Source organism: Homarus americanus, unplaced genomic scaffold (genome assembly GCF_018991925.1).
Source record: "Homarus americanus isolate GMGI-L3 unplaced genomic scaffold, GMGI_Hamer_2.0 scaffold3359, whole genome shotgun sequence".
Lineage (NCBI taxonomy): Eukaryota > Metazoa > Arthropoda > Malacostraca > Decapoda > Nephropidae > Homarus > Homarus americanus.
This window is the reverse complement of record NW_024751751.1, coordinates 23,092-32,199: the sequence shown is the minus strand read 5'-3', so window position 1 is coordinate 32,199 and position 9,108 is coordinate 23,092. Positions and strand designations below refer to the sequence as shown.

Below are 9,108 nucleotides of genomic sequence, written 5' to 3'. Positions count from 1 at the left end.
ATAATTGTATGTCTTCTTTGATGTGGATAACCATGATCAAGTAAATGGACTTTACTTTATTAAAATTTACATTTGAACCAATCCTGTACACAAAAAGTTGCCAGGATCATAAATCAATGTGGTCATAATCCTACTGACATCCTTGTGACAAATTTAGGATCAACAGTTCACGCCACAAGTAAACTCTAAAACCTCCAATTGAGTTTGAAACATGAAGACCTTATGATATCATACAACTAACTGTTTATTATAAAACAAGTTCTGCATACCAAGTTCTATTGACAGCACAACATATTAACTGAGGTGGAAATGAATCTGTATTGTACTGTACTGGAAACAGCAAATTTATTCACCAAACCAAGATTTAAAAAAAAAATACAGTACAAATAAAAATATAAAATGCAATTAATAAAGTTGGAAAACAATTATTCAAATGTTACAGAATAAACATATTATCAGCTCCTAAAATAAACTATATATACTTTATATACAAATATATTATCTTCAACTATAAACATGACTGAAAAGTTATAAATTTTAGTTTCTGATACACCTGTCAAAACCCTTCCACACACCTACATAATTCATGTCTATGCCTGCAGTTTAACACCTATATCACTGTAACCATTTGAGTAAAAGTTTTTACTGAAGAAGGAAAGTATAAATGTGGGCATACAAAACTAGGAAATTAAAGTACAATCAATATGTAATTTTAGAGCAACAAAACACAATATTTACACACAAAGGATCACATCTAAAAACTATTCCCAATTAACACTTCGATGTTCCTCTTAATGTAAAGTTTGTACTGAAGCACATCTTTAGTGAAACCATAACTCAAGTAGCATCATTTGTCAGAGGTAATGCAGCCTCATATTACAGTAGTGTTTTAACTGTGTATCTCAGGGGACAACACTCAGTATAGTGATGATGGTAGCCCTGTAAAATAAATACACATAATTAATCATTTTACAGAAGAAAAGGTACTGTATGAACAACTATTACTTCACCACAAAAATATACTACTGAATTTATATTGCTTTAATTAACACTTTTCTCCCATGTTTATATGTCAGAGCCATGTTGTGGGTCACACTTTGATCTCTTCAGCAGAACTACTGTACTGTACTGAGTTAGATCCAAATTCAGAGTTTCATGTCAGAAAGAAAAGACAGTTTGCTTCCCAAAATCATCCATCACACACATGTAAGGAAAAATTACAAAATAATGTCAAGTTCGTCTCGGTATAAACAATGCTGCCCATGTTTGTTATCCGTGGGTACCCAGCCACAAGAGCATCTTGGGCACCAATATACAGGTTGTTGTATATTTTCCAATACACGTCACGGACTTTTCTAGCTGGGTGGAAGAGTCCCTGCAACACGCACTGCAGGATCTGGAAAGAAAAGTAGAAGGAACTGTAGATTTCAGGTCTTGTACTGTACATGTATATGTATTTTCCTTTGGAAGGGGAAGGAAGGAGGGGGAAGGAAGGAGGAGGGAGGGGGAGGAAGGGGAGAGAGGGAAGGAGAAAGGAAGGGAGAGAGGGTTATACTGTAGACTATTCCCGATATGACACAATGTTTTATGCGGCCAAAATCAATAATAAAATCACATTCTCTTTTTCACTTCCATTCAATTTAAATTCTGTAACATTCCCATAAATAAACCATCCAATACTTCTCTTACCATTCACACTTTCTGCTGGAGGTTCATCTCCCTCACTTCTAGCACTTCTTTTACTCAACCAGATCTTTCTTTCTAAAGTTTCTTTCATTTCCACATCACCACCACCTAACTTCTGTAAGTCTTCTTCTGCTTCCTATTCACAGACCAAGTAAATTGGTGAGATTGTAAACGATGCTATTTGCATTGAAAGACTGCAAGGGGTTGAGATCTGTGATCTTGCCAGGAGTACCAAAGGGTTAACTAAGAAACATCAACATTGCTCCCTTCCAATTCCATTCAAATCAAGAGTTACTTCTTTACTCCTTTCCCTATCATCATCTTACATTTGTTCAAATTCACCAACACTTTCTTTCAACATACTGTACCAGCACTTCTAAACTCTTTCACAAACACTGGAAAAACTCAGTGGTTCACAGTACTGACAAATCTCATCATGTTGTCTCTCACTTGAGATTAGATGAGGTTTCTCAAGAATCCTTCAAGCTTTGGCCAAAAGAAAAACATAAATGTTCATAGAATAAATAAATACAGCAGTTACTCTACTGAATTTTACTTGATTTTTAACATAAAAAATACAAAAACAGTCACATCTTACCTTCTGTGGTCCAAGAGCGACAATGAGTCCCTCTATACTGTCCATGAAGGCTTGAACTAAATGAGGGGATGTTTCAAATATGTTGGGCCAAACATAATTCAAGAGATGGACCATTGCACTTTCACAACCAAATCCATACACCCCAATAGCCATGTGTTTTATGGCTGCACAAGCAGTCTGTCTATGAACAAGGTCACGGTCCATGAGGGCATCTTCCAGCAGTGAAGTAACAGCATAAATATAATCTTTTCCCATTTCTCCAATGTACTCAAACAAGAATGACAGAGATTTTAATAACACCGTTTTGGACGTTAAGTTCCGGAACTCTGTATTCATTCATGAGGCCGAAGGACTGTGAAAGGTGAACATGTTTCAGCAACTATAGCAATGGCTACTGTTGTACACACACGGTTTTGACGCTCCTGAACTTTGAGATTGTTCAGTAAGGTGGCAAGAACATCGTGTGGGCCAATAGCCTTGGCAATATAACCAAATGTGTTGACTGTGGCTCTTCTGATGGCCTTCTTGTGAGCTTTTAGAAGTTCTAACAACTCAAAGCAGATCCTCATCCACTACGAGGACTGACATACTCTGGTCCACGATCAGCAATGCGTCCCACTAAATCGATACAGTTTTCCTGTACTTTCGTGCCTGTTCTTTAGAATTGGGGTAAGACGGGCAGAAGATCCTTGATGGGAGGATTCATCTTGTGCATGCCAATAACATTAACAATGCCCTTTAAGGCCCCCAGGATGGAGCCGAGCACCTCCGGTACTCCTCACCCAAGTACTCATACAACACTACTCCCAAGTGACCCATCAGCTTCTCCTCCTGACACGCTTCATCACCACGCAACACGAGATCAGATCTGCCGCTTGTTGTCGCATTTTGCCGATTTGTTGTTGAGCCGCCACAAGATTGTACCGCAGATCTGGGGAAGGTAGGCCTTAACTCTAGAGCCTAATGCATTCACAATTGTGCCAAACCATTACATGACTACATCTTCAGTTGTCTGTTCCTGGAAAGCATATAAAATGCCATCAATCAGCTGTTCTTCAAGTCGAGAGTCAATGTCTGCAGCTCCAAGGTTGGCCATGATCTTTTCGATGGTTTCCATGACCATTTTTCGGTACTGTTCATTCTCATCCTTCAAGTCATCAACAATACGGTTCACAATCTCAGACGTTCCCACCTTGTTAGCAATTTCAACCGTGGTGTCAACAAGTTGACGATAGTTACGACGGTCAAGAGCCATTCTGTGATTCCAAAAGTGCTTAAAGAAATGTGGCAAGATCTCCTCCTTAATGTACCCTGGTTCTACACCATCAGTAGCACAACACTGCTTTACCACCTTGAGTACAATTTTCATCTCTTCATCAGGACTCTGAAACTCACGAATGAGAATCAACATTACTTCCCTGTAGTAATCGCATACTCTCCGTCCATGAGGGGAATCAGGTAACCAATAGCTTTAAGGAAGGCAGCGAGACCCTTACCACGGTGCTGACGGATACCGCCACAGAGGTTTCAAGACGGAATCAAAACTCTCAATACCGAGATGGGGTGGCAGCCTCGCCAAGGCAGCTAAAGCCAAAGCAGTGATGGTTTGCACTTCTGCTGTTCATCAACTAACTGTTCAATAATCTCCACAAGAGAGCGGAGGTGAGGCAATATAGCACAACCCATTAAAATTGCAATTTGCTGTACAATCTTGATACCAGTGTGCCTAGCCTGCCATGATTTCTTGCTCTTGCACACAGCCTTTAAGAAGGGCAAGAGAGGGAATACCGAGAGCAGAGGCTACAAACGGCATGGCTCGAGCAGTTGTGTTTCTGACGCACTCATCAATGTTATCAATATCAGGCCTCATTGTGGAGATCATTGTTGCCAAACCTGCTGCCTTGGCCAAATTACTGATAATTTCTCGACCTTCTACACGAGCATAGTAGTCTTCATCAATGAGCAATGGTTCAATGACCACCAAAATTTTATGAACATATGGACGACAAGATCATCTAATTTATAGAGTACTCTGTCAATGACCTTGACCAAAGATGGCGTTCCTGATCTTCCAATGTAGGGGACATGAGAAGTGGCAAGATCTGGTTAAACAGGGACCAGCACCAAATTCACGCGGCCTTGTCTGTGATCTGACGGAGAGCTGCCTTACGGGAGGAGTGCCATTCTTGATCTTCAGTAAGAGTTTCATTATCTTCCTTTCCTTCTGTTCTTCTGGACTCAGACTTTCCTCATCAACATCCTGTAATAGTTTATCAAAGTACTGTGCATCCTCGTTCTAATAATGGCAGATTACCCTTGGTTGAGAGTCCTCATGTTTGGGAGTCATGCCTTCTTGCATGTAAAACCTTTGTTGTGCCCATCATTGGTGTAGGCGCTCTGTTAGCTTACGAGCCGGTGTCCTGATTGGTACGTATCCCCGCGGAGGTGGCAAAATTTCATATCCCGCGGAAACAGCGATCCAGTTCCTCATCCGTCATGGGACGATTTCTTCCTCACACTTTCTCCCATCGGAAGGCATGAATCTGTTCAGGAGTCATGTTAACAAGTTGTCCAGGTGATGGTGTAGCCATTCCGATAGCCTTGGGTCCTACTGGTGTTGTTCCTCCAGGAGTACCACCTGGGGTCATCATCCCAGGGGTCATGCTGGGAGTGTGGGGTGTTGAAGGTGTCATAGCTCTTGATGGTGTGGCAACTGGAGTTTGTGCTGCTGGGGTTTCATCCCACCTAGAACGCCTCTTACTTGCACTTGGGGTTGGAGTTTTTGAATTAGGTCACCTGCCCCACAGATCAGTGCGAGAGTCTCGCCCAACCACTGTTGTGTCCAGGAGTTTCCCTCGATCTGTTTTGGGAGTTTCATCCCAACGATTTCTTCACGCTGAAGGAGTCTGTTTATCGTGCCGGGTGTTTCATGGCCTGGGGTGGCATGACCTGGTGTGGCATCCCACATGCGGTACTCTGTCCTGGAGTGGCTCCTGGGGTCTCACTCCTTTAGCCCGACCTGGAGTCTCGTCCCAACGAGCAATAGATGGAGTTTCTGCTTCCCAAGTTGATTTCTTCTTAGGCTGAGGTGTGTCGTCAGCTGTCTGTCCCAACGGCCGCGCTTTCTGGGAGCAGCTGGAGCATCACCATTGCTGGCTACAACTTGAAGAGTTCCTTCCTTGAGCGTTTTGCATTGTCTTCGGATTCTTAAAAAAGAAAATGTAAAATTACTTACATTTGCTTAGATATTTGTAAAACATTGTGGTAGTATACTATCAATGGGACTAGGTTTTGACTCAGAAGTTAACTATAATCATTCATAAAAAGGCAGTGAAGTTCATTTTGTCTTTAACAGCAACTGAATAAATTGCATAGATGTATTACCTAATCAAATTTATACTTTCTTTTCATGAAGTCTGAGACAGGAATAATGTTTATAAGGTTACTGTCAGTAACTTTACTGATAAAAAAGATAAGAAATATTGGACAGGGTGTCATAAAATTACTGTTCTTTTTTGTTCCTTTTCTGGCAAGGGAATCATAACTAATAGATGAAGATGGCTGAGAATTTAACACTAGAGGAAGGAGTCAGTGTAATAATCTTTGTGGACAACCTATGAGACACCCTGTACAGTAGTGTGACCTATGCAACACCCTGTACAGTATATGGGCAAACGTACTGAAATTAACAAAATAATAGCTTTAGAGGAGGATAATGGTAAAAGCAGGAGATAAAATAGGCCAGCACACAGGTCACATGAGTTCCAGTACTGGGTCAACCTCAAGACACAGCCTGAATCCTTATGGTCTTGTTTAGGCACAACATAAAACATGACCAATAAAAAAAAAAAAAAAAAAAGCACGACGCAAATACACATATATTTATTTTAGTTGTTGTTTTTCTACCATCAAAATAGAGACACACAGAGGAATAGAACAAGAACAGCAGCAGGCAGTTAACGAGTAAGAACAACTATAATTGGTACTACAAGTGCTTCTTCCCTTAAGTCGCGCTTCTTGCATAATATGGGCATAAGTTCTGGCATTCATGTCCGGTGTTTTTCCTCCTGCAATATACACACAGCCACATGATCAGTAGTGAACTACCAAGGTTAAAGGAAAACCTAAATTTCTAACTCTGATGCCCTAAATGTGAATGTGTAATGAAGAGAATTTACTTAATAAAATATTACCCAAAAAGAAAAAGACTAAATTATACTAGTAATCTCTTTGCAAAAATTTTGGAAATGAAGATACTAATGTATTAACCCCCAACACCATGACACACAAACCAAGACAGACAGCTATGACAGGTGTTGCTTATTCCAGACACAGTATAGAGGTTGTGTACAGCACTGAACTGATAACACTCAGGTCCACCCACAGTCTAGTAAAATAAAATGTTTTGACCAACATCCCAACTGGGCCAGAACCTGAATCATCACAAATGATCAACTTCTCAAGACATACAGCCAGTTGATAATCATTCTAAGGTGATAAACATGGACGTTTGCTACCTCCAACATGAGATACTTATGGTTGAAGAGTATCCCCTATCCCCCATGGGTGTTGAGCCACAATGTGCAGGTCATGCCAGAAAGCAATCTATGTACGGTATGTACAGTTTGGTGGCAAAAAAAACAACATGTTACAAGTGCAGTACAAGTATGTGAGGTGAACATCCTTTGTTTGGCAGTAACTCAAATGGACACATTTCGTAACGGGTATAAGCTATCATAACGTCCGCTAACACAACCAATGACTTGTAACCTCTCCCATGTACTGTAATGTCATGAAGCAATGTACAACCAAGGTACACAAGCTGCTCAAACTGTAGAGTCAGATGACAACACTTAGGCTAATAAAGAGAATACTTATCCTCTGATCATTTCCCAGCTACTTAAATCATACACTCTCTCTTTCATTCCCCCACCTTTCTTTATGGTTATGTAGTGCTTCATCTTCCCTACACAACTGGGAATAAAATATTGGCACCTCCAGATGACTGGTTCCCAATCTATCCTTCAGAGACAGGTGCCAGTTCATGGCTCAAGATGTACCAGTCCGTCGGACTTTTATACACGCCTTTGTTTAGGAATGCATAGTACAGTGGTTCTCAACCTTGTTTGCCCCATGCACCCCTTTCACCATATGTCAGAATGTCATTCTCCTTTCCAAGATTGTCTGCCTCAAAAGTGCATTCCAAATAATATGCATATAATACTGAAAATCCTTTATTTTTTCCATATTAGTATCAGTTCTGAAAACCTGAGGGGGAAATTTCCCTGGTTGAGAACCCTGGCTTAATAAAATATAAATTCCCTGAACTTTGTGATTATAACACAAATATACTGTGCTCACTGATGGTATAAATTAATTCATTATTAATCTCTGGCAACTGTCAGCTGACTTAGTGATATGTTGAGTAAATATTACCTAACATTTGACTTCACTTCTACCAATGTTTCTCTCATTGCTTCACATAATTTTTCTTGTGGGATGAACTAAACAACCAACACTCTACACCCACCTGACCTCTCTATACTGTGTCACTGTACTGTATATATTAATACATAACAAATTAAGGATCAGCCAAATTTGCATTATGAAGTGCAAGCTTTACCACAAACTTCTTAATGGAGATACAGTTAGCAAGTGAAGTGCCTACAATAGTGTGCAGCTGAGGGGGTTAATGGAAGTCATGTCAATTTCCTAAAGAACTTGTAACTTACACTATAAAATCTTGTGGACTAAATGCAGATAAAATTGTACACCTGAGTCCATGTTCTCAAAGGTAATAAAATGACAAAAACACATAAAACTGCAAAACCTAAAATATATTAACAATATAGAGGATGAAGATGACTGCTGTCATTACATAATTCTTAAACATTCATAAATTAGTAATGATATAAACAATCCTTTTACAGGATTAATATATGGCACAATATTGCACTCAAGTGAACTGTATCAATCTTTAGTATATATATATATATATATAAATATATACGGTAAATATATATCTATGCACATGGACCCAGGGCATGGGCGCCATAATGACGTGGTAGTGCCGGAGATTACTCTAGCTGCCGCACCCTTATGTCAAGGAGGAAGAAACCCTAGAAATAATCTCTGTGATTAGTGGCTTTCTGTAGTACCTTTCACACAACACACACACATAATGAAACAGGCCCCCCCATTTTCTGATCCTTCTTAGTCTTGTCATAACCCTGTTTACTCCTTTCACCGTCTCCGATGCTTTACCTGGGAGCCTCGCTCTTTTTATTTCTATCCTTCTTTTCAACTTCTACCATCTTTTTCTACTAATTTTTCTCATCATTTAAGAACAGTCAGCCCCACAATAACCCAAAACTTCAGCAGCTGCAGCCACCACTATGACACAAACTGGTGACCAAATGCCAGTCATTACTACACAGTACTGTCGTGATTACCTTGTGATACACCTTATGATGTGCATGTATCCAAAAAACTGAGTATACTGAACAATAGATAACACTGAAGTGATTCTACATGGGGTTACTGAGGGTCGCTGTGCCAGTATTCCTTCACTTATTTTCTGTTATCACATGGAGTTAAATCCTACCTATCATCAAATTCACATTACCCAATAACTACATTTCAATACTACATAAATAACCTGACTTCCAAAGTTTACCATCAACTTCCATCTGACAAATAATACTTAACACACTACAATTCAAATGTTCCAAGATTAAACTTCACTAATATCCAGCATATCTATAAACATACAGTATAGATGTATACATACTTTACATGCATGTATGGATGTTCATTATTTGTAT

The 9,108-nt window shown here is 39.7% G+C and overlaps 1 pseudogene; it reads right to left on the bottom strand.

Moving 5' to 3' along the window:
- Window positions 1–688: 688 nt before the first annotated feature.
- LOC121854833 lies at window positions 689–6,117 on the bottom strand (annotated as a pseudogene).
- Window positions 6,118–9,108: the final 2,991 nt, after the last annotated feature.